Genomic DNA, 25,188 nt, shown 5'->3' with positions numbered 1-25,188 from the left:
AGCTGCTTACCTCTTGGCAGCCAGAAAACAGAGCACAAGGAAGAGGCCAGGGATAAGACATATCCTTCTAGGGTATGCCCTCAGTGACCACCTTTCGCTATCCAGGTCCTACCTCTCACAGTTTTCACCACCACCCAGTAGTCTACTCAATTACGAATCCATCAAGGCAGTAACCCACAGATGATATCAGAGACCTCATAATCCAATCACTTCCCTACTTCTGAACAACACTACATTGGAGACCAAAACTTCGACACATGAGCCTGTGGGAAACATTCCAGATCCAATCCAGAACATCCTATAACTTCTACACAAACTTTTCTGGCTATATATTTTTAGTGAGATCTATTCTAAAGACAAAAGGAACTATGAAAAAGAATCTAACAATTTCCTGAGTATGCTTGTTATAGTAGTGCTTCTATTATTAGTTTTAAAGTTATTTTATGGATATTTTAATGTATTGCTTATACACCTTTGATGTATTCATATTTCATTCACTTTGAGGGAAAATGAAAACATAAAGCAAATTAAGATGGTATAATGTTAGATTTAAATTGAAAATATCAATATGAACTTATTACATAGACTATATGTGCATGTCACACACATACATATATAATTGGTATACAACATATATATACATATATAGATTTGTGTGTGTGTGTGCGTGCGCGCATCTCCCAGCTCTTTTCACTAAAGGAAGGTAGAAAGGATGACAAGGCACAACCAGTAAACACACTGCATACTTACCTTGATTTCTAAATGCCTGTCCTCACTTAAAGGAATAATAGCTTCTCGTATAAACGACTAATTCTGTGTTTGAAACAGAAAAGTACACGGTTAATGTTTGATTCCTGAGGAAATTATTTTGATCTGGAATTTCCCCCCAAAGATTCATGTGCTGAAGTTTTAGTCCCCAATGCAGAGGTGGGGATTTGGGGGAAGTGATTATATCATTAAGACCTTGACCTCATTGGTGGATTAATACTTTGGTGGCATATTGGGAGGTAGTGGAAGATGTAAAAGGTGGGATGTAGTTGAAGGAGTGGTTACATGGCAGTATGCTCTTGAGGACTATATCTTGTCCAGGGACTTTCTTTTTTTCTTCACCTACCTCCCCTCCTCTCCCTCTCTCTCCCTCTCTCTTTCTCCCTCTCTACCCTTCCCTCTGTCCATGATGATGATCTCTCTCACCATAAGCCAAGAAAAAATGGAGCCAGTCAACCATAGACTGAAACCCCTAAAGCCATAATCTAAAATAAACCTTTCTTCCTTTAAGTTGTTTTTTCAGGCATTTTGTCACAACAATGAACAGATGATTTATTATTACCTTATTATGCCAGAAAACAGAACATAAAGAGATAGTAAAAACACATAGGAACCAGCTTGAGGTGTTCTCATTTGCATAATTTGGAACAATTAAAGCATCAAAAGTAAATAGTGTAATTGACAATGACATTGAACCCAAAATAAATGTAAAAATTCATAGTAAAACTTCAGTAAAAAGAAGGGGGTTACACTTCTTTACATAAAAAATACAGTTATAAATGTGAAAAAAGTAATAGAATTAGAACATCACTATTTTGCAAGCCCCCAAATAATAATCAAGTCATGCAAGTATCATCAACGGATGCTGAAGTCCCTAGCTAAGGAACAGCATGATGGCAAAACATTCCCTCCCCTAGATTAAATACAGAACTCTGAAGGAAATATATGTCTTTGTAATGGACACATATGATGGCCACCATCTTAACTGGGTGATAAAATGCATCATCATTAATAGTTGGAGATCCTGACATAAAATCCAGATGCATATGCTGCAATATGCAGTACACAGCAATATCCATGAGGTTACTTTAAAAATAAACTAGATCTATGCAAGGCACTAGGCCCAATATGAGATATACAGTGTATAGAGGAAGAAGTTAGATGACATCTTAAAGAAACAATCAGATAATTCCAGAATGCAGTACATACCAGACCTGAACTCTTCAAAACATCAGTGTCATAAAACTAAAAAGGTAGTGGCACTGTTCTAGACTGAAGGAGAATAAAAATGTACAAACAGTGCAATGAGGACATAATCATTGGATCCTAGAATTTAAAAGCAGACATAAAAGATATTTGGGAGCCAATAAAGAAAGTAAAGAACTTGAGTATGCACTAGACTTGAAAATCTATATCAGTAAATTATTGTTAATCTCTGTAAGTCTGATATTGGATGATTGTATGCAGGATATTGTTGCTATTCTTTGGAGATGCCTGCTAAAGTAGTTAGAATGAAGTGTTATGATGTCAGCAAGTTAATTTCAAGTAGTTTGGGAAAGATTATTGTGGATGCTTGAAATTTTTTCAAAACTAAAGTGTTTGTGAAGGAAAAGAGAAATGGATGAAAAGAAATAGACCTTCTCCCTCCACTAGATGTTTTCATCCAATTGCCATAATCAAGAATATTCTGATACATAGAGAAAAACACAACACAAAGATGAAAAGAACCGGGTTCTTAATGATGTCTTAGCTAATCCCAGAGCCATTCTAGTCAATGATCTCTTATTTTATGAAATTGTAAATCATTCTTACTTTATAAACCAGCTGCAGTTTTATAACTTGCAAATAAAAGTATTCTAAGTAATAAATAAAATAGCTTACTGTTGCTAAACCTTACCATGTCCTACCCACCCTGATAACTGAGCATTTTACAGTCACATGAAATGAACGCTTTTATTCTTCTCATTTTTTTTTTCAGATTTGGAGACCAAGGTGTAGCCAGGTAAGTTTTACTGCAGGTCACATAGATATTTTGTAATCCAGCTTTGACTCAAACCTAAGCATCCAATGATGCATTTCCTCTGAGATGCAGACACTTATATTCAGTTGTCTGTTTGACATCTTCATTTGGGTCTTGAATGGACTCCTTGGGTTTAAATCAACAATATTTTCAGTTCCCTCTACAGAACAAGTTTCTCTACTCACTTGCTGAAGACATATAGAAATACTGTTTGGTTCCTTTAGTTGTACCCCCCCAATCTATAAACCAATCTATTCTTCTGTACCTTAAAACCCAAATTTGTTTTTTTCTCTATCAGCTGCTTAAATCTTGATTGAAGCTTCACCATCTCTTACTTGGACCACCACAGTAAGATCCTACTGTCCTCCGTATGTTCAGCTTTGCCCCCCTCCTTCTCTCTATACAATTGCCAGAGTAATCTTTCCCTGCCACGGAATGCAGGGTTAACTGCCATGGTTAATTCATATAAGAACTTACATTTTAATCTAAATTTATTGCTTTGCCAATAAGTCCCTCCAAAATCCACTCCTCCCCCACCCCCAGCCTTTCTCTTAGCCTCACCTGAAACCACTCTTCCCCAAGCTCACTACAGACCAGCACAGGTGCCTCCTTCCTGTTCTCACTTTGAGGGCATTGGCACTTGTTCTTCTCCCTACCTGAAACACTCTGTCCCCAGACATTTGCATCACTGGATCCTCCTTTAGGACATTAAAGTCTTAGCTCAAATGTCTTCTCAGAAGCCTTCTCTGATCACCCAAGTCACCTAGTACCAAGTACCCACAAATTACCTTTGTAAAAGTTAATAATACATGTATTTTGGGTGATCTTGTTCATTCATTTACTTAGTTGTTTTTTTGTCTTCCCTTTCTCTCTTCCCAAATAGGACATGAGTTAACGTGAGAGCGGTAAATTAGTCTGGCTTACTACTTTGTCCCTTGTTCTGAGAATAGTGCTAGGCACACAGTAAGTGCTCAGTAAATATTTGTTAAATGAATGAATGAATGAATAATTATTCCATGGCTCTTGACAGTTGTCCTTTGCCATTTCTCCACAAAGTACTATTTACCTACCATATTGATATAGTTGCTTTTACTTGAGTATATGCATATATTCTAGTTTCTCAAAGCCTCTCTTAAAATGTGACAGTCAGATTTAGAACAGACCATGGCACCTGTGTTAGTTTTCTGTCACTATTAATAAAATATTTCATATCACTAACTTGTGAAGAGGAAAGATTTATTTTTGCTCATGGATTTGGAGGTTCCTATCCAAGATTCACTGTTTGGGGCAGCACACCATGGAAAAAGCACATGTGGACATTAAAACTGCTTATATCATGAACCAGGAAGAAAAAGGAAAGGAAAGGGTCTGGGATCCCACAACCCCCATCAAGGGCACTCTCCCAGTGACCTAAGGACTTCCCGATCACTAGGACCTTCCAAAGGTTCTACCACCTCTGAATACAGCCACCCTGGGATAAAACTTTTAACACATACATCTTAGGGGGATAGCACCACTTTAAGCCAAGATACAACTTAGATATTAGTTGAGATTGATACTGGGTTGTCTATGTTAGGAACTCTCTCATATTGCTGAATTTTATTATGCTACTGGTCAACAAACATTCCTATATCTATTTCACTTGAGTTGATACCAGGGCACATCCATTTGTCTATTTTTGTAAAATTGACTTGAAACTAAAATCCAGAGCTTATTTATGGTTGCTTTTTTTTTTGTATTGCCAGCCAGTATTTCTGTCTGCTGATCCATTTAAACTAAATTTTATATCTATGAGCTTAGAATCTCTCAAAATATTGTATGATATTCAGTTTTGATAAGGATATAGGTTTTGTCTTTATTTACATCCCTAAAAAGAAAGAAAAAGAAAATTGTGTTTCACTCTGTTGCAGATATAACATCAAGTGGTTAATAAGTGAATTATAAATCTTTGGTTAAAATAGTCACAATCTGCCTAAAGTCCATATCTTACCCATTTAATACTTGGTTGTATTCTGTGCCGAAATTGAGAAATGTATAAATTCAAACACCCATTTAACTTCACCTACCCCATTTCTAAATCCTTACTGTCCTACGCTCAAAAGTCACTTAGTCAAGTGTGGAGCATGGTGATCTAACAATAGCCTAACCCAGCTTACTAAGTTCAGTGGTAGAGGTGAGAATGAGGTTCTTCATAAACACAAAAGATCGATACCTAATCCACATTGGCTATAGACTCAGAGAAGACTTCTTAGGCTGAGTAATGGATGATTAGAACATTCTGCTAAATGGAAAAGCAGAGAAAAGCTATTCCAGATGGAGAAAATTATTATTAAGAGATTCTTTAAAACAAAAACACAAGATAGCTCAATACCTTTGGGAAACCAGAACATATCAGTTAGTTCAGGGCTAAGGCGTATGGGAGGAGGTGATACTATTTGTTGCTAGGTACCTTACCATATCTTGAAGCCATAGGTTTTGGACTTATTTCTGTAGATGACAGAAGGACATCCAAGTATTTAATGGGCTGAAGGGAAATGACATGAACAGGTGTACATTTTGGGATGTTTACTCTTGTTATAATATAACATCTAGTTTAAAAGTTGAAGAAGACTAAAACTAAGAAAAAGAGTTGTATCAGCTATCCATTTGATAAATGAGAATGGTTTGAATCAAGCCAATGTACAGGGATAGAGAGAAGAAAAGCAAAATAAAATATACTTAAGACAAAGAACATGCAAATTTTGCTAGACATAGAATAGAAAAATAATAGAAAAGAAGTCATTACAGATGACTCTCAGGTTTAGGTATAGGTAGCAAGGTTTATGGTATTAGAAAAGGGGAAAGATAAGCAATTTTGACTTGTTGATTTGTAAACTCTTTTGTACGACAACATGAAGACGTCCAAGGGAGTTTGAGAGTTGTTTCAACAGTGTGAAAGCAATTTTCTCAGATGGAGCTCCAGTTTTCATAAACAAACAGGTGGTGGTGGTAGCCATGACAATGGTTGGGGATTGTGGGCATTTAAAGCTGTGTTGTCTCAAAGTTTGATGTACATAATAATTACCTAAGTACTATATCGTGACTGGCCCCACTTCCCGAGAGACCCATTCTGAACATGTGGGATGGGATGGGTCAGGAATTTTTGTTTTAGCCAGCACTCCAGATGATTCCCACTGTTGGCAGAGAACACATTACAGAGCACTAGTTTAAAAGAAAATGAGGAAGAGGCAGCCAGCAAAGAAACAAGTAAACTGAGAAGAAGCAAATCATAATGGAAAGTGTCCAGGAGACCAGGGAGAACTGGATTCCAAATGAGAGGGAGAGGTTGAGAGCATTGCATGCTACAGAGAGATCAGATAGCACAAGGCTTAAAAAGATGTACTATCCCAAGAGCACTATGCTAAACTTGTTGAGTAAGCTTGGCTTGTTCTGAGCAAACCTACTTTGGCTTTTTGAACATCACATTCTTTTCTAGCTTAATCATTTGTGTCATATGTTGCTGCGGAATAATAACAAACACCTTTCTCTCATTTCTGGAATCCACTCTATTTCTTCCTACAAATACAAAACAATAAGTTTCCTTAATCTACTGGTATCTCTAGGAATCTCTTTTAGAGATTCACAGTATTCATTTGATCATCATTTGTTGCCTTAGCACGGGGGATAAAATTTGAAATTCTAAGAGATAACTAAATGACCTGGGAATTGGGAATTTGAAGGAGACAAAGTAACTCTCTTCAAACATAGTGTGACTGTCATTGGAAAGACTAGATTTGATCTATATGACAGAGGAGGAGTCAGGGGCGACCAGAAGAGATCATGGAACAGAAACTCTGTTCTTTCAATTCACCCTTCCAGTGAATCTCCATCTTCTCCACCCTTATCTCTACGTCTGGTGAAGGCTTTCTTCTTCTGCCTAAGGTCTTTAGACAGAAGAGATGTTCTCTTGGTGCCATTCTTTCTTGTCACCCTGGGAATGCTTCCACCAGTGTGTTCCCACAGTTCTCAGCACAGAAACATACTCAAGAATCTCCTGTCCTGAAATTCTCACTTGCTTTTGCTGTCCCTTCTCCCCTCACACCTCACGAGCCAATTGAGAACTCGGTTTTGCTCCTCAGGCTTAACTGTAATTGGTCTTCCCCAGGCACCAAGGTCCTCACAGCAGCTAAACTAAAAAACAGAACAAAACACTTCTGAGGTCTTCAGAGCTTGTAGACTTCCCTACAGCATCTGGAGTATTGGATTGTCCTTCTCTTCCTCTGCTCACTTTGGTGTGTACAGGTCCAGGACAATTGTGTCTTCCTGGTGACAGAACCCTTTGTCATTAAAGCTACACTTCATGGATATCCACCTTTTCTTGCGTTTCTAGTAGATTTTGCTTTACATATCTCAGTTTAATTACACATAAAGGGTTCATGGTAACTGAATTATTACTGTCATTTGTACAGTTCATCAAGTAAATATATGTCCATTGTCTTATTTAGTGTTAAATAGTAATATGATAGTGACACTTACTTAGCTTAGTTACCATGTATATTGTGTATCTTTCTCAAAACCCAAGCTGTTCTTTTCTGTATCTTGTCCACAGAAAATGCTTGAGTTTCCGAGTCTGTTTTTTAAAAAATGTGAGTTTAACATCTGTGTGTGTGTTATCATGAGTATATGTGTTTGGTGTTAATTTTATCATATTATTACTATTAGTTTTCTGTGCTGTCTAGTATTTTTCTTTATTTTCCATTTTATAAGTCATAATAGGTCCCATTATGTTGCTGTAATAAATAACTTAAAAAGTAGACAATTATGTAAAAGTCCACTCAGGGACCAGACCCTCAAAGGCTGCAGGTTGGCCACACGCTGACTCAGGGCTCCCTGGGGGCTTCTATGTGAACAAAGGTCTCCAGAGCTGTCATGGTGGGGAAGTGTGAGCTGAAGACTGAAGCACTAAAAATCAAATGCCCCTACCCAGAAGTGACATGAGCACCATCCACTCATATTTGATGACCCAAACAGTTAACATGAGCACACATAACTTCCTGAGCAAATTTCCTCTGCACCAATAAGTAGAAGAAAAGCAGAAATGAATGAAGAGCAGTAATCTCTCCCACAGTGTTTTTGCCATGTACTTTATATTTTCTTTTTCCCTATGTCATCAGGAAGAGAAACACCAAGTGTTAAGCTATGCTGGTGGTCATTAGTAAGTGGCATGAAATGTTTTCCTAACACTGATTTAATTTTCAATGCCCAGAATAAAATACACACAAAGCACACACACATAGATGTGTATACCTTGTGTGTGATGAAGAAATCAGCATATAATATCCCCTGACTTCCCCAAACTCATTTTTAATAATATATATATATATATATATATATATATATATATATATATATACATATTACTATCATTAATTTCCTTTGAAGTATTAGCCATTTTAAGAATTATTTAAGATAATTAAATTAGAGCTTTTCTTTCCCCCTTATTGCAAGATATGATTTAGATAGAATTTTGTGTTTCAATTAATTTAAGCTACCAGCCCATCCATTCTATCACTTCTTTTTTAATACAGTCTTCAGTTTGATTCATCTCAGAGATATCTGGAATATAGCTCTATGTAATTTTTCAAAAATTATAAATGAGAAAAAATATTTTCTGTGTCCTTTCCTGTTTAATAATATCTTTTGTAACTTTCATACAGTGTGATGCAGTGTGATAGCTTGTCGAGGTCAAAAATTTTTCTTCCACAATTACATAAACATTTCTCTACAACGCATACTCTTGAAACAACCTGATATTTATTCTGTTTGGAGTGATCTTTTATTTTGAACTAATATTTGTGTCATTTTCTTCTTTACCTGAAATCTTAAGACATTCCAAGGATGTGCCTACATACTGCTTTTTTTGATAACTGCCTGATAACCATTCATTTATTTTGCTCAAGGACAGACATCAGCAAACATTTTCTGCAAAGAAGCAGAAAGTAAATATTTTAGGCTTGGAGGGTTATGTGATCTGTCACAACTATTCAACTCACCCAGTCTAGAACTCTTCACACAGCCACTGCTTTCTGCCTAGGATTATGAGGGGAAGAAACAAACTGAGGAGTCTACGGCAATGAGGCTTGGGGAAGAAATACTTGTTTAACTTGCATGGGTGCTAAAACCTAGGAGCTGATGCGTCAGTAGAAACTGGAGTTACCAAGGGAAGGGCATGCAAATGTGTTTGAAGATTCAGAGTGTCACCCATCAGCACACAGTTCTTTTGCTTAAATGGGATAGAAATTGTAAAAAAGACCAAGTAGAACTCTTTTTTTGTTACCCATTCATTTTCATGTTACCAGCTCGTACAGTTACCAGCTCAACGGAGAGTCCTTTTGCTCAACTCAAGGTTGAAATCACAAAGAGGCAAGTGATACTACCTAAACAAAGCTTTATAGAAGCTTGTGCTCAAGCCCAAGGAAGTAAGTGCACTGGGAAGGGTTCCCAGACTTCTTGGGGAGAACTTGAGGAATACAGCTTTTATAGACAAAAGGGTGGGTTTGTGTAGGTATAGTCCCGTGTTGCACACAATCTCATATTTCTGTACATATCTTGTCAGTTCTTTGCTCTTGGCACTGGGATTTGTACTTGACATGGCAATTTGCTCAGTGTACTGGGTTTTTCTGTGCTTGTTTGCAAAAAAAAAAAAAAAAAAGGTCAAGGTGCTCACTACCACCACCCCAGGAATTTCATATATCAATGAAGTTCAGGTCTACTCTGCTATGTGGGAAAAGATGGAAAGCTTGGGAGAAGAGTCAGCAGCTCCTGACCCTGGTCATTGGTGAAAACAATTCTTCAAAATAGCTTATGTTCCACAGGAAATTTCAGTGGGAGAAATTAGGGTCCCTTCCTGCTCTGTCTCCCAAGAGAAATTTAAAAACTATTCATGGGTTTGAAGCTAGAAAGCTGTTAACACAAATCCACAACTGAGTGATCCTAAAAGATGAACCTCTGGGACAAGTTGCTTAGATGAGGCTCTCCCTCAACTATGTACAAGGAGATCTACCTGTGTTTCCAATCTAAGTAATGAGACTGGTATCCATCAATGGCCACTGCTCAAAGACCTTCAGTGACTCTCCATAACCTTCAAGATAAGTCAAATGACTCATCATGGAATCAAGGTCCTAACCAATCTACTGTACTCAATAACTCAATGCCTAGCTTTCTCTGTCCTCTACACACCCTGTGTTCCATTAAATGCTCTGCAATTACCTTAATGTGCTATACTTTCTCACAAATCCATACCTTGTTCTTTTTAAAGTGTTCTTTGCTCTCCTCTGTCTGAAAAAATAAATCTATGTTTCAACATTCAAGTTTAAGGTCCTCTTGCAAATATATATACATACATATATATAACATATATTATATTTAATATCTATAATATAATATATATTTTAAAATGTATAATATATATTTTAAAATGTATAATATATATATATATTTAAATCTCTACTCCCAGCATCACATGGGAATTCCAAAACCTTTCTTTCATCTGAATCCACCCATTGACAACAATATTTCTAATTATGGTTTATCCCTAAACTAATATTTCCACAAAGCCAATTCATTTTAACATTGTGTAACTGGCCACTCAAATATTAAAAATAGAACATATGCCTAAATAATACAGCAGTATTACTTATAAATAGCAACAGAAAAAGATTCCAGGAACCTGATTAGGGAAGCCCTTAAGAGCATCAAACTGTGGTAAATTTGTTAAATGGAATGTCATGCAACCACTCAAAAGATGATTTTGACACATAAGTAAAATTTTGTTAATTATCAAAATCTTAAAATGACTATTCCTAACTGAGGCATTAAGGCTAAAACATTTTTCTTTTCATTGTTTGCATATTTAAATTTTCTATAACAATATATTTTATTGTCATATTTATATGTTATTTATTTTATTTATGTTATTGTTATAATAGAACAAAGTATTTTAATTACCTAGTAAAATAATGATCATAATTGGTAATATCTCACTTTTTCTTTTTGGCAATTATTCATTGACCTGCTGGAAATATTTGAGTTACCATTACCATTGAAGTGTCCATTGCTCATAGATGTGACCAGACCACCCATGTGAGACCACCTGTGCATTAATTATGTTGCCCACATCTCAGGGATGTAGTCCTAATTGACAAGCTCATTGCCCTTGACCCATGACTCCATGACTTGAGCAAAAAATGAGAGGAGGAAGGTATTTTGGTTTTAGGAGTTCCCAGTATCTGTGGTTCCTGAGGCTTGTCTAACTCATGGTTGTCTACAAGGAGAATCTCAATCTTGGTCAGGAGCTGCTTCCTTCTGCCTTCAGCCACCTGTTTGAAGATGCAGAATGCAAATGTACCACACTAGACATTTCTTACACAGCACTTTGGGTACTCCAGGCTTTACCTCTGTTTCTAGCAATTGCTTTATCACCAGTTTCTATGAAGGCTTCAACCACTTCCCGCTGGTAGAATGCTCTCCTTTCCTGCCCTAGATCATCTTCTGCAGTGTTGTGGGACTCATGGGACCCTCCTGAGCACTCATACATGTACAAACCAAAAATGTGAAGAATCAACAACTTTTTGGCATCTTTAACCAATAGGAAGGGGCAGGATGGATAAGTGCTTTTCTTTATTCCCTCAAAGTTAAGTTCAAAGGAACTTAACAAGGCTTCTCAGAGAGTCTGCAGGATCAAGTAATCAGTTTGATTACCGAGGCGGAGTGATCAATAATGTTTCCTACTATGAGCTTCCCCTTCTTCTGTTTCACTCTCTCTATTCCTCACTGCAGCTCCCTGTGATCACATTCGTCTCAGAACTTCAAAGATGAACCCGATTTCAGAGTTCATAAAACCATTGTTTTCTTGGGACCAATTCTAATGTTATATTCCTACATTGGAAAGCCTTTCAGGAACATAAAAGTGAGACTCAAGAAAGCTGAGTGCTAGAGCAGATTTGGCCACCAACAAATTTTATGAACGTGGGCAAATCTCTCCCCTTTGCCTGGCCCTCTGTCTCTTATGGACACACTTAAAACTCAAAGGATAATATGACTACTAGGAAAATGTCCCTTGGTGCTCTGCTTCCAAAAATAAGGTTAAATTATTATATTATGTATTGTAACTCATACTGCCCTCTATTTCTAGGAGGCAAGGTTAATGCTTATAATTATTATTAGCAGGGACTTTCAGATAAAACAGAAAATTCTAACTTTCAGATAAAATGGAAAATTTTAACTTGCAGTTTCTACCTTTGGCTAATCGTTTTACCTTAGACAAATTATTTAATTCTGAGTTTCAGTTTGTTCATCAGAAAATTGAAATGATACAATTTTCTGGGGAGTAATTTTGCAGGGTTAGTAATATATGTAAGACATATACCAGAGCACCAGCATAGAGTGCACACTAAAAAATCATTGTCATATTTATTTTGAATTTTGGAACAATTTATTTAAAATGTCTGTAATTTTTTATATAAATTTTTGTGTTCTAATTAATGCAAAATATACTAAGTTCAATATACTATAAAATAAAGACTGCATGACTCTGACTAAAAATGTAACATAGCCCTAATCAAAACTTCTACATTCAGGAAGTAGAAAAAGCAGAGCAATCTAAACCCAAAATAAATAGAAAGGTAATAATGAAAATAAGAACAGAAATCAATAAGTTCAAAAACAAAGCAATAGAAAAAAATTATTAAACTAAAAGCTGATAATCTAAAAGAAGATACTGAGCATCATCAAATTAACAAAAATCAATGTAACATGTACAGAGAATAATGGGGGAGCAAAAATGAGTGCACCCTGAATGTAATCCATGAAAGAAGGGAAATGAAAAGGAAACCCAGACATTCTTCCCAGAGGTAATTTCTTAACTGGTACAGGCATGAGAAACCTGATAGTCTTGTTAAGGAGCCAGAAATCAAGGTTGAAGAACAGAGAAGCAACTGTACTTTCATACAGTTTCACCAGAAGGAATTTCTTCAGTATAATAATCCCGTACATTAAGAAAGATCATCAAACAAACTTAAAAATTGACACATAATGAAAGAGATACATTCAGACATCTGATGTCCAGGCTGAACATTCACCAAAATAGACCATAGACTGGGCCATAAAATAAATTGTAAAAATCTTTTAAATTAGTTCTTAAAGATTATATCCTCTGGCCACACAGTAGAAATTATCAGCAAAACTATGAAAAAAAGCAAGTATTTGACAATTAAACTACATTCCTTTAAGTAGTAATATTTACTTAACAGTAATTATTATAAAAATTGCAAATATTTTAAACTATATGTAAAAGTAAATAACATAAAAGCAGGACAAAAATTATAAAGGCTAAAGCATTTTAAAGTAAGAAATGTATACCTTTTGTTTTTGTGTTAGAAAACAAAGGTCTTGAACAAATGATCTACATTTGCACATTCATAAATAAGAAAAAGGACAAATTAAACCCAAAATAAATGGAAAGAAGGTAGTACTGAAGATAAAAGCAGAAATCAATGGTTTAAAAAACAGAAAAAGAAGAGAAAAATTCATGAACTAAAACCTGAATATTTAAAAAATAACCAAAATTAATATATTTCTAGTTAAACAGAACAAAAAGAAAATAAGATATAAATTACCTAATAATGACTTTGAGGACAATTTCTTTTTTCCAGGGACATCCCTAGAATCTAAGTATCCCAAGATTCCATCCAACCTGGATAAAATGGATAAACTCCTTGAAAGAAAAAAAATCAAAAAATTGGCTTAAGAAAGAAATATGTCATCTGAATAGTCTTACATGTATTAAAGAAATTGAATTTTAATTTACAACCTTCCCCCAAATAAAAATTCAGGTCCAGATGGCTTCTTTTATGAATTCTACAAAACATGGTTTAACTGGAGAAGGGAACATTCCCAACTCATTTAGGAACCCAGAATTAACTTGGTACCCAAACCACACGGTAATATAACAAGAAAGGAAAATTACAGATCAATATTCCTCATGAGGATAGATCAAAAATCATAATTCTTTTAAAAAATAACAAATAAAATTCAGAAATACATAAAAAGCGAGCATTATCACAAAACAAAGAAATACGTAAAAAGATAATTTTCCCCCATGAATGCAAGATTGATTGAATTTGAAAATCAAACAATGTAACTTACTGTATTAATGCTCTAGTAATTAATAAAGGATAAAATCACATCATTATTATGTAGACAAAGTATTCTACACCATTTAACACCCATTCATGGTAAAAACTCTCAGAAAAACTGGCTATCAACATAAACCTGTCTGTGAACAAGGCCATGAGGACAACTTCAGAGCAGTCATATTTAATGTGGAACAGTAGATCAGAAAGGCAAAGATGTCTACTCTCACTTCCATTCAACATTATACTGGAGGTCCTAATTAATTCAATAAGATAAAAGGAAGAAATAAAGACAGGCAGAACCAAAAGGAAGATATAAAATTGTCTTTATCTGTAAACAATAAAATTTTGTACATGGAAAATCCTAAACAATCTCCAAAACCTGCTACTGAATAATGTTTAACAAATCTGCAGAATGAATGACAAACACAGGAAAATTGATTTTATTTCTGTATGTAGTGTTGAACAATTGGAAATTGACATTTATGCAATTCACAGCAGCATCCAAAAGTTGGAAATTCTTAGGGATAAATTTAACAAAATACCTATATTTATACCACTACTATACCTGTACACAGTAAACTAAAAAAAAAATAATACTATTGAAAGAAATTAAGAGGATCTATAGGCAATATATATCTATGGAAATATATGTCATATTTATGGATTCAACACTCAATATTGCTAAGGTGGCGGTTCTCCCCAGATTGACCCATAGAACTAGTGCAATCAAAATCAAAATGCCAGATGGCTTGTTTATAAAAATTGACAAGTGGATTCTAAAATTAATATAAAAATGCAAAAGGACTAAAATAGCTCAAACAAATTTGAAAAGAAGAAAATCATGAGAAGAGGTATGCTACTTGATTTGAAAGCATATAATAAATTGGCAGTGATTGAGATTGTGTAGTACTGACATAGAATTAGACATGTAGAACAGTCGAACCAAATACAGACTACAAAGAAAGCCACATTCTTATGATCAATTGATTTCAATAGAGGTGTCATATTAATTAATAGAGGAAGGTGGTCTTTTAAATACACGGTGCTGAAACAAGAGGACATCAATATAGAAAAAAATAAATTAAATAACCCCACCCTTTATTGCTTGTCATACAAAAAAACTGACTTGAGAGAATCATAGACTTATAGGCAAAAGGTAAAACTATAATATTTATAGAAGAAAATAAAGGAGAATTTCAAAACCTTAGGGTAGACAAGGATTTCTTATACACTTCATGAAAGGCTGGAACCATAAAAGAAATAATAAGAAATTAAAGTTCTTCAAAGCTAAAATCTCTGTCCTTCAAATTATTTGTTAATGAAATGTAAAGGTGACCCAGAGATTAGAAGAAAAAATTTATAATATTTATATACCTGCCAACAGTCCTTTATCCAAAATATATAAAGAATGCTACCATTTAATAAAAAGAAGACAACCCACTTAAAATTAGCAAAATATTAAGATACACTTTTTGGAAGAATATTAATGAATGGCCAATAAAACACATGAAACATAAATCACATTATTAAAGAAATGTAAATTTAAACCATGGGATGCCATTACATACTCATTAAACTGCCTAAAATTACAAAAAAAAACCAATACCCACTCTTTGTTTTGGCAAGCATGTGTAGTAACTGAACCTCCTGTATATTGCTGTGGGAATGTAAAATTACATGATTGTTTTATAATATGGTTTGAAGGTTTCTAATAGAATATATGCTTGATATATGACCTAGCAACCTCACTCCTATGCGGATTTTACTCAGAAAAAGAAAGCATTTTCCATGCAAAAACTTGTACATGAATGTGCACAGATTTTAACCTCAAACTGGAATCCAAAAGTGAATGGCAAATATAATATGGCATGTTCATATCATTCAGCAAGGAAAGGAAGAAATTTTTTATGTGCTACACAGACAACAGGAACAGATTTCAAAAATATGTTGTGTGGGCAAGACAAATGCAAAAGGGCATATACTCTATAATTCTATAATTCAATTTACATGATGTTATAGGATAAGGGGGAAAATCTAGTCATAGCAGTGGTTGCACGTGTTGTAGAGTGGAGGAGATTGTAGAGGTATACGAGAAAAGTTTTTGAAGCAATTGAGTTTTGTTTCTTGAGTTTTAAAGTTGTTTTATAAGTTTAAGAATTTGCAGAAACTCTCAACTGTACCTTAAAATGTGTGCATTTTAGTGTAAGTAAATTGCACTTCACTGGAGTTCATTTTAAAAAAAGCAAAAATAAACACAGCTAACCCAACCAATAAAATAAATAGCTTTCATGGGAAGACAATTTCAAATAAGCAACCTAAGAAATTATGTCAACTATAGACACTGTACTAAAAGAAATACTAAAATAACTTCCTCAGACTGAAGGTAAATGACATCAGATAAAAATTTGGATGTAGAGAAATAAGTATCAGAACTGCTAAACTTGTAGCTTAATAGAAAATAATACTTTTTTCTTTATTTCATTTTTTTAGAAATCAACTAATTATTTAAAATAACTATTGTAACATTGTACTGTGGGTTCATAATAATACATTATTAAAATAAGTGACAAAATAGCACACATATGTAGAAATAAATGCAATTATTTTAAATGGTTCTTACATTTTTATGTTAATGACACATGTTAACTTTAAGTACATAGTAGTAAGTTAATGATGTATAATGAAAAGTGAGTAAACCAGTAAAAACAACAAAGATATAAGGATTAAAAGATAGTAGAGGAATTAAAGCAGAGCATTGGGGAAAAAAATCCAATGAGTGCAAATAAGGCAGGAAAAGTAAAGAAGCTGCAAAGTGGAGTAAACATGAAACAAATACCTAAATAGCACTAAATATAAATATTTCAATTATTTCATTAAATATAAATGGACAAAACATTTTAATTAAAAGGCAGAGGTTGTCAGTCCAGACAGAAAAAGCAAGGTATAAGTGTATGCTGCTTATAAGTAATAAGCTATCAATACAAATATACAATCAAGTTTAAAGTAAAAACACTTTTAAAAAATACTTAGTATTAAAAATAAAAATACTAAGTATTAAAAATCTTGGCAATCTAATCCCTGTCTTAGGTTCTGCTTCCTAGGGAATCTAACCTAAACTATAAGTCATTCAAAATATTCTTATAATTATTCATTTGATCATAAGCAACATATTATAGCCATACTGAGAATACACATATAGGATCTTTCCATATGCAAAGGAATTCCTATAAGCTTTGAGCACTTTTTCAAGTCATCAGCATCACATCCTTGGATTGGCCTTTAAGGTGGTGATGTGATTGGAAACTGTTATTAAATTATATACAGTTCTCCAGCACATCTGTACAATTGGAGAAATCTCATCCAGGCCTGAGCCTTCTTCCAACTCTAATGAATTCCCAGGCTGCATTCTAATCCTTTCACCACTTGACTTTGCTGTCTAACAAGGATGTTTTGAGCAGGTGGGACTGGCGTTTGGCCCATTTAGACTTTCTAGTCATAAATGAACTGGGGCTTTGGGACTCTATCAGAGAAAAATCCCTGAGTTCTTTGCAGACTTAACTGGATGAAATTTTCCCTTGGAAAAAATCTCCACTGGCAAATTATGTGTAACATGGACACATGACATATTCATATTGTCTTCCCTTAGAGAAATTTGAATTTATGCTCCCTGTTTTATTTTTCCATTTAGTAATATTATACAGCCATATATTCAAACTATGTAGAACAGGGGAAAAAAGACAACTCTTCGTATTTGCCTACAAATTCAACCTTTTTGATGTTCTTCATTCCTTCCTGTAGATCAAAGTTTTCATCTCTTGTCTTCAATCTGAATAAGTTATTTCAGCATTTCTTATTGAGAAAGTGTTTTGGTGACAAATCCTCTCATATGTGTCCATCTTTTGATGCTCATATTTATTTTCATTTGTGGTGAGGGGAAACTGGCTATTCTTTAATCAGCTTTGTTGTGTCATAATTTGGGTTAATGCTTTGGTGTTTCAAATCAATGTTGTGTGAAGGCAGGACCCAAGATTTACTTTGCAAAAGCATAGCACAGTGGTTCACAGTCCAAATTCTGAAGCTGGCAGCCTCAATCTTAATCTCGGTCTACCACCAGAACCTACCTCTACCACCAGACTTAACCTCTCACTCAGTGCCTCAGTTTTCTCATACATTAAAGTGAGGAAAATAATAAAAGTAACCACTTCAAAGAATTTTTGCAAAAGATTGTATGAGCCACTGTATGCAATGGTCTCAGAATGATTCCTTGCAGAGTAGACTCACTATGTAAATGTTTGCTATTGTTGTTATTATTATTCCTAATCTCTGTATTCCCAGACACTAATAGAATGTTTACATCTCAGTGAATCCTTAGCATAAGTGCAATAAATGAATTTTTCTTAGACCATGTAAACCCTTTGGATGTAGGAGTCGTAATCACTCAGGAACTCCAAGTTTATTCCTTTTGCTCTTTGCCTCCCTAGACTCATTCCCTGCTGAGAACAGTATGATTCCCTTTAAAGTTTCCTGGCAGTGGCTAAGCTGGGCTACTTCTCCCAACCCTATTTCAGGTTTTGCTCTCACTGCTTGCCCCTCCTCCATTAACCTTTCAAATCCAGATAAGCATTCAGATGAACCATTCTCCATGAATCTTTCCCAGATCCTCAAGTGAGACCTTCTTTCTCCTTTCCCTAGCCCTTGAGGTTTTGCCTGACCCTCCTTCTAAGCCTTCTCCATACTTTATTATACCCTTTCAGATCTGGTCATTCACTCATATATTTCCTGTAGCCAGGAAAAAATTTAAACAGCCCAGGGCCAATCCTCTTTGGTTCTGAGATACAATACCCTGAATGCTAGGCTGTCCTATCTCATATCTCGAGGCAGATATTTGGATTTTGGTTTCAGACCCTGTACTTGAATTCCTAGGTTAGAAATCGGTCTAGCATTCTGGTTATGTATCTACCACAACAAAACCAGACAAGGATCCCGGTCTCCAGTCTGGGTTGCAACTCTGACAACATAATTTCTACCATCTGCCCCATCACTAGGTACTACTCCCAGCCAACCCACAGTGGCCAGTCTTTACCCCTTGAAACAGACGTGTGATACAGAAAGTCACCTGTCCAGAAAGCACCCATGTCCCCCTTCTTAAGAAGGAACACATGAAACCCTCACTGGGCATCAAAGGCCCTTTTTATCTTTCTTACTTCATCTCCCACCTTCTACACTGTTTACGTTCCTTACAGTCTCCCCAGCAATTTCTGGAAAGTTATGAGGGAAAGTAACGGCTGGCCTGTTCCTATAATACCTTTGCACTCGTAACTTAACCAGTTCTTAGTTATCTTTTAAAACTCTCTTCAGTCATTCAACCTACATAACCGAGGACAACTCCAAAGCCTCTGCTAGTGCCTCTGTTTCTATTGCAAATGCTCCTTAACTAGCAACTTTGGACGTGAACTTTTTACAAGTGCAAGCTCTGTGCAAAGGGTGGGGTGTATTCAGCAAGGCAAGATTTAGCAACACCGGTGCTCTCAGGCATGTCAGAGAGAGCAAAGTATGAATCAGCTTTTCATTTCTAATTCCCAGGCTTGAAGTTTCTTCTTATAGATCAATGGGCTTTCTGTGGATATGAGTCATTTCAGTGTTCTAGATATGCAAGCAGAAGGCTGTTGGTCAGAATTACACATATGCTACCATGTCCAGAATCCAGGGATCTCCAGAGAGAATGTGTTTTCTAGAGGAAAACTATCACTCCAAAGGTGTTAAGGAACCCAGAGAGAGTGATTGCCCACAACTCATTGCGTATCTGGCCCCCAAGCAATACTTTTTCCTATTAAGGGAAGCTTTGAGTTGCTGCAATTCATCATAAGCCTTTATAAAAATCTCCTTTCTTGAAATGTGCTCTGTTGCCAGGCACTATATCTGACAGCTCCTCACTTTTTCAAGCAAGAGGCTCGATAATTTCTCCATTCCTGGCCTCAGCTTCAGTCAGTATAAATGAGTCAAAGCTTTAAAAAGGCATCAAGGAATTATGGCTATTCTCCTCCCTAACTGCATCCCTATCTGGCTTCCATCATGATAATAAATAATGCTCTTGATAGCTGAGCACACCTGGTGCCTGACCAGTTAAAATAAAATTCTGTTTCTACAGTGGCCAACACTTCAAAGTCTAGGGTACTTATCACTTAGTTAATCCATTCATGGCTCATCTGGATTTGACTCTCCTTACCTCACAGTTGGGAAAGAAATGACAGTGACAGCCCTTAAAAGGATTGCTGGGACTCATCTGTGATAAGATGTGGGAACTGGACACAAAGAGGACTGCTGTTCTATCTGGACTAATCTGTTTGCCTCAGTCATCTGGTGAAGCTGAGTGTGGCCTTTGGCCATCATCATTAGCCAAATGGAAGATGCTTTAAAGCCACAGTGGGGTCTGCTCTCTCTCAGGTATGGCCTTTGATCCATCAGTCAGTGCCTGAGAGATTGGAGTTTTGCTGCATTGTCTGGTCTGAGCAGGTTCCCAGCAATGACAACATCCTTCCATTTGTGGGAGAAGCTCAAGAAGAACCCTCTTCTACACACCCAAATTGGGGTACTATGGCGGACCCTTTCCATAACGACCCTGTGTGGTCCATGGTAGCAACTCCCTATTAGAGAAGCAACATCTGAGACATGGGTCCAAACCCAAGTCTATTGATGCCAAATCGGTGCTCTTTGTTATGTGGTTTCACATAATGTAGTTTCCCACCACTTAATTCAGGTATGTTCAATGTATTTGGGTCTCAGAAACTTTAGAGAATTGTTGGGTAAAATCTTTAACTGAAATATTTGGATATGAGGACTCAAGATTTCCTGTTCTTTCATGTCTGTGGTGGCATAACTTGATATAGTAGCTGAAAGAGGAGAAAACTTCTGTGAACATTTAATCCCTTGATCTCTCAAGACCTTCACCCAGCTCACCTCAGCAACATCTGACCTGTGTATCAAAATGTACATAAGTAATTCAATCAAGTCAGGCTTGACTGCCCAAGGAATGGCCATCAAGCAGATAGAAAGATACAGGTTAGGGGATTTAGCCATCATTTCTTTGGGTCTTCAGAAGAAGTGGATTATCTACCAAAGTTCTTCATTCTCCATTTCCCTTATTCCTTTCTCTTATCACATTTTTTTTCTGTCTTTCATTCTTCTATTCTTTTTCCTTACTTTTTCTTTAATTCTTCCACAAGTTCTTATTAAATACCTACATATACATGGGTGTCTTAGTTACAGTGATATATTATGTCTGGCTATTATCATGTAGGAGCTTGTACCCTGAATTGAGTAATAAGACACATGGTTATAAAACACCAGGTGAAAAGTACTATCCACTGTAAGAGGAGTTTGGAAAAAATATGTTGTAGAGGTAAAATGTTCTATCAGTTTACTTTTAACTGGAAGATGTTCCTCAAAGTTTGGAGGAAACGAATGGATAAGATGTAGACATAAAAAGCCAGGGGGAGGGAACCCGGCAAAGGAAACTTTAATGTGTAAAATAATGCCTTCCAAACCAAAGACGTACATCCTGATCCTCAAACCTGTGAACATGTTAGATTACTTGGCAAAAGCAAATGAAGGTTGCAGGGGAAGTTAAGATTGCTCCTCAGGGCTGGGGTTACAGGTTCATGGTAGAGCCCTTGCCTCATAGGTGTGAGGCACAGGGTTTGATCCTCTGCACCACATAAAAATAAATAAATAAAATAAAGGTATTGTGCCCACTGACAACCAAAAATGTTTTTTAAAAAGATTGCTCATGCCTTACACTTAGTGTAACTAATTAAAACAAATAAAAAATTTAAAAAAGATTGCTTATCATCTGACATTAATTATATAATTCCAAATTATAGATGGGGCCCAGTAAGATCCTTTTAAAGTGGAAGAGGGAGGTAGAGAGTAAGAAGCAGGGTTAGAGAGATGGCACATTGCCGGCTTTGAAGGTTAAGGGAGGTGGCCACAAGTCCAAGAATCAGGGTGGTATCTAGATGCTAAAAAAAGGTGAGGAAATAGATTCTCTCCTGGAGCCTCCAGAAAGCAACACAGCCCTACTGATACCTTGACCTTAGCCCAGTGGGAGCTGAGTCAGGCTTGTGACCTCTAGAACTGCAGAATAATGAATATGTGTTGTTTTAAGCCACTAAGTTGGAGGTGCATTGTCACAGAAGCACATGGAAATGAACACAGGGGAAATCACATGAGGGAAGGGTGGAAATTTACTCCTTTCTTTTGTAAAACAAAGTCAGAGATGAGGCTTGGAAGGCAGGTAGGAAACTAATCGTGAGGGGAATAGGGACCCACTGGAAAGTTCAAAGAAGGGAGGAGATGGTTAGTCCTGCCTTTAAGAGCCATCATTGTGGTGGCTGTGAGAAGGAGAAGTCAAAGCCAAGAAGTCAGAGAAATCAGTGAGGAAACTGTTGGAATGGTTTCAGCAGGGGTGAGGTCTCAGGGAGGGCAGTGTGGTAGGAGAAGGGAAAATAAGTCATCCGATTCATTTATTCCACATTTGGAGTGCCAGCTCTGCTTGCAGGCCCTGTTGCAGGTTGGGGATATGGGGCAAGAACATGGCTGGCATTTTAACTCTTTCTGCAGGATGCACAATCTAGAGCTAAAATAGACAAGTAAGTATAAAAGGTGGTGGGGGGAGAGAATGGGACTTCGGGGAAGGATTTTATGAGAAGATAGCATCTGAGAATAGACCTAAAAGAAAAGGAGCACCAGGAAGATATCATGGTGCAGAGCCTGCCTGGCAAGAATCAGAAACCCAAGTGTGTTCACAATAAAGGGAGGAGACTGTGGCTGAGAAAAAGCAAAGGTGTGAGTAACAGGCACTAAGGTCAGAGGCACAGAGTGGGGGCATCTGTTAGTGTCAAAGATCCCTGTGAGAGGTCGGCTTTTACTCTGATTGAAATGAAGGCATTCTGTGTTAGAACTGGGAGGACTAGACAGCTGTTTTATTCTCAGAGCCAAAGTTCTGAGAGGAGTGAAGAGTCTTCTCCTATGGCCACAGTTGCTGGACTCATGCGAGAAAATCAAGATGTTCCACTACATCCACCAAAAGAAAATCATGAGGCTGCACATGGGAAATGTGAGCAGCGACAGGAGCCATTTAGGATTGTCCACACCAAGCTTGACTACAAGGCTGGTGCTTTACATCAAAAACATTTCTATCTTGCTTACCATCATTTCTTCATGGGTCAAAGCCAGATTGGTCAGTATAACGAGAGAGAAGATTGGATCCCAAAGCAGTGGATGTTTTCCTACAAAGAGACAGAGAATTCTGTTCAATTTGCAACGAGAAAATACCCCACAGTGATGACAGTACCAGGTGTAGTCCTGGAAAGGTCTCTTAACCTTTCTAGGTCTCAGTTTCTAAATTGAATTAAGGAGGATGGTTTAGTTTTCAAGAAATCAGATGATCTGTTCAAGGACTTTTTGGCTGTGGGACCTGTGGTTCCACCCCTGAAACTGAAATTAAGACCTCAAATTTATTCAGTATACAATTAGACACACAGGTAAAGGGGGAGAAAGCAAGAGTTTTCAGTTTGGGGAACTTTCTAAGGCCTGGTATGCTGATATTATAGAGCAGGAAAAAATATCACATCATAGCAATAAGAGCATAAACCTATGTTTTAATCTCAATTCTATCTCTTACCAATTACGTGAACCCTTGAAATCCTCTTATAGAATAAGACAGGGTATAAATACACAAACGTATAATGATAACCATGTGATGTTGAACCAGTTATTTCACCTCTCTGAGGCTCAGATCTACATCTGTAAATTGGGGATATTATTGCCTACTTCATAGTACTAATGCGAGGGTTAGAGAAAATGCATGCACCAAATGTAAACTAGCTCCTTCACCACTTAAGAGTGTTAAAATGGAAGAAAATGCTATTATTATTATCCTAAAAATAAAATTAAAAGTGACAATCCCATAAGAAATTGAAAACCACAATAATCCTGCTGAGGAGCAGCACATTACAGACACTAGCTCAGAGAAAAAGAGAGACGAGTAACTCAAGTCTGGCTTCTTCACATCATCTTCTAGCAAGCTGAAAGGTCTCTGATAGAAAATCCCTCTCACAGTTTGACCTGAGAGTTGAGAGAGAGAGAGAGAGAGAGCTTTCCCTGGCCCTAACCTAGACGTCTTATTACCTCACCAGGACCCCCTTGCTACTGATTGAGGAACACAGACCTAAGGGGCACTCAGGCACTGTCCAAAGTCACACTGATTTTATCTACAACAGATGTGTACCTCAAGAGTCTCTGATGAGAGAAAGGCAAAGAGGGCCAACAAGATCTGCCTCCTGTCCCTTACCTACCCTGGGCTTCATGGCAGGGCTGCATCTCATGACCGCTGACCCTGAAAACTACATTTCCCCAGGACTGTGCAAGCTCACTTCCTGCTGAGTTTGGCCAATGAGACACATGAGAGGGACATAAAAGAACAGAAGAAATAAATAAGCCTGGGTATTTCTCCCCACTTCTCTCTTGGCTCAGAGAATAACCTCTGGAAGTGGCCAAGTGGCTCCAGCTGCCTCGTCGTGACTCCAGCCCCTGGACTCCAGTTGTATTGCCTCCACCTTTTGTCCCTCCAGCCTCCGACTGATGCATTGCTGTCCCTACTTCAGTGTTGCAGCTTTTCTTCTATCTATAGAAGCAGATGTCTACATTATTTTCCCTCTGCTTTAAGTGCTGAAATGTCCACATTAATTTTCCTCTGCTCATACCCTGGCTGATACAGCCCATACTGATGAGACTGAGCTGTAACCAGGACAAACTTGGATGAGGCCAGAGTGGCCTCACAAGACAGGAGTGTCTTGGAGTGTGCTACACCCCAGGATCTGACTATGCTCCACGTGGTCTAAAAATTCACTTCTGTTGGAGGTCAAAAGCCGATTGACCTCTGAGAAGTAGACTCCCAGATTCTAAACTTGCAAGATTTTGAAGAATACATCCTAATGTTTATTTTAAAATTCTGATGACAAGGGGGCTGGGGATGTGGCTCAAGCAGTAGCGCACTCGCCTGGCATGCGTGTGGCCTGGGTTTGATCCTCAGCACCACATACAAAGATGTTGTATCCACTGAAAAACTAAAAAAATAAATATTAAAAAAAATTCTGATGACAATATGTTGACCTATAACTTAAGTTTCAAAACTTAATTTTATTTATTCAGATCCAAACTGGGGGG

This window comes from Marmota flaviventris, chromosome 13 (genome assembly GCF_047511675.1).
Source record: "Marmota flaviventris isolate mMarFla1 chromosome 13, mMarFla1.hap1, whole genome shotgun sequence".
In the NCBI taxonomy this organism is placed as follows: domain Eukaryota; kingdom Metazoa; phylum Chordata; class Mammalia; order Rodentia; family Sciuridae; genus Marmota; species Marmota flaviventris.
The sequence above is the reverse complement of the archived record's forward strand: the minus strand, read 5'-3'. Positions refer to the sequence as shown.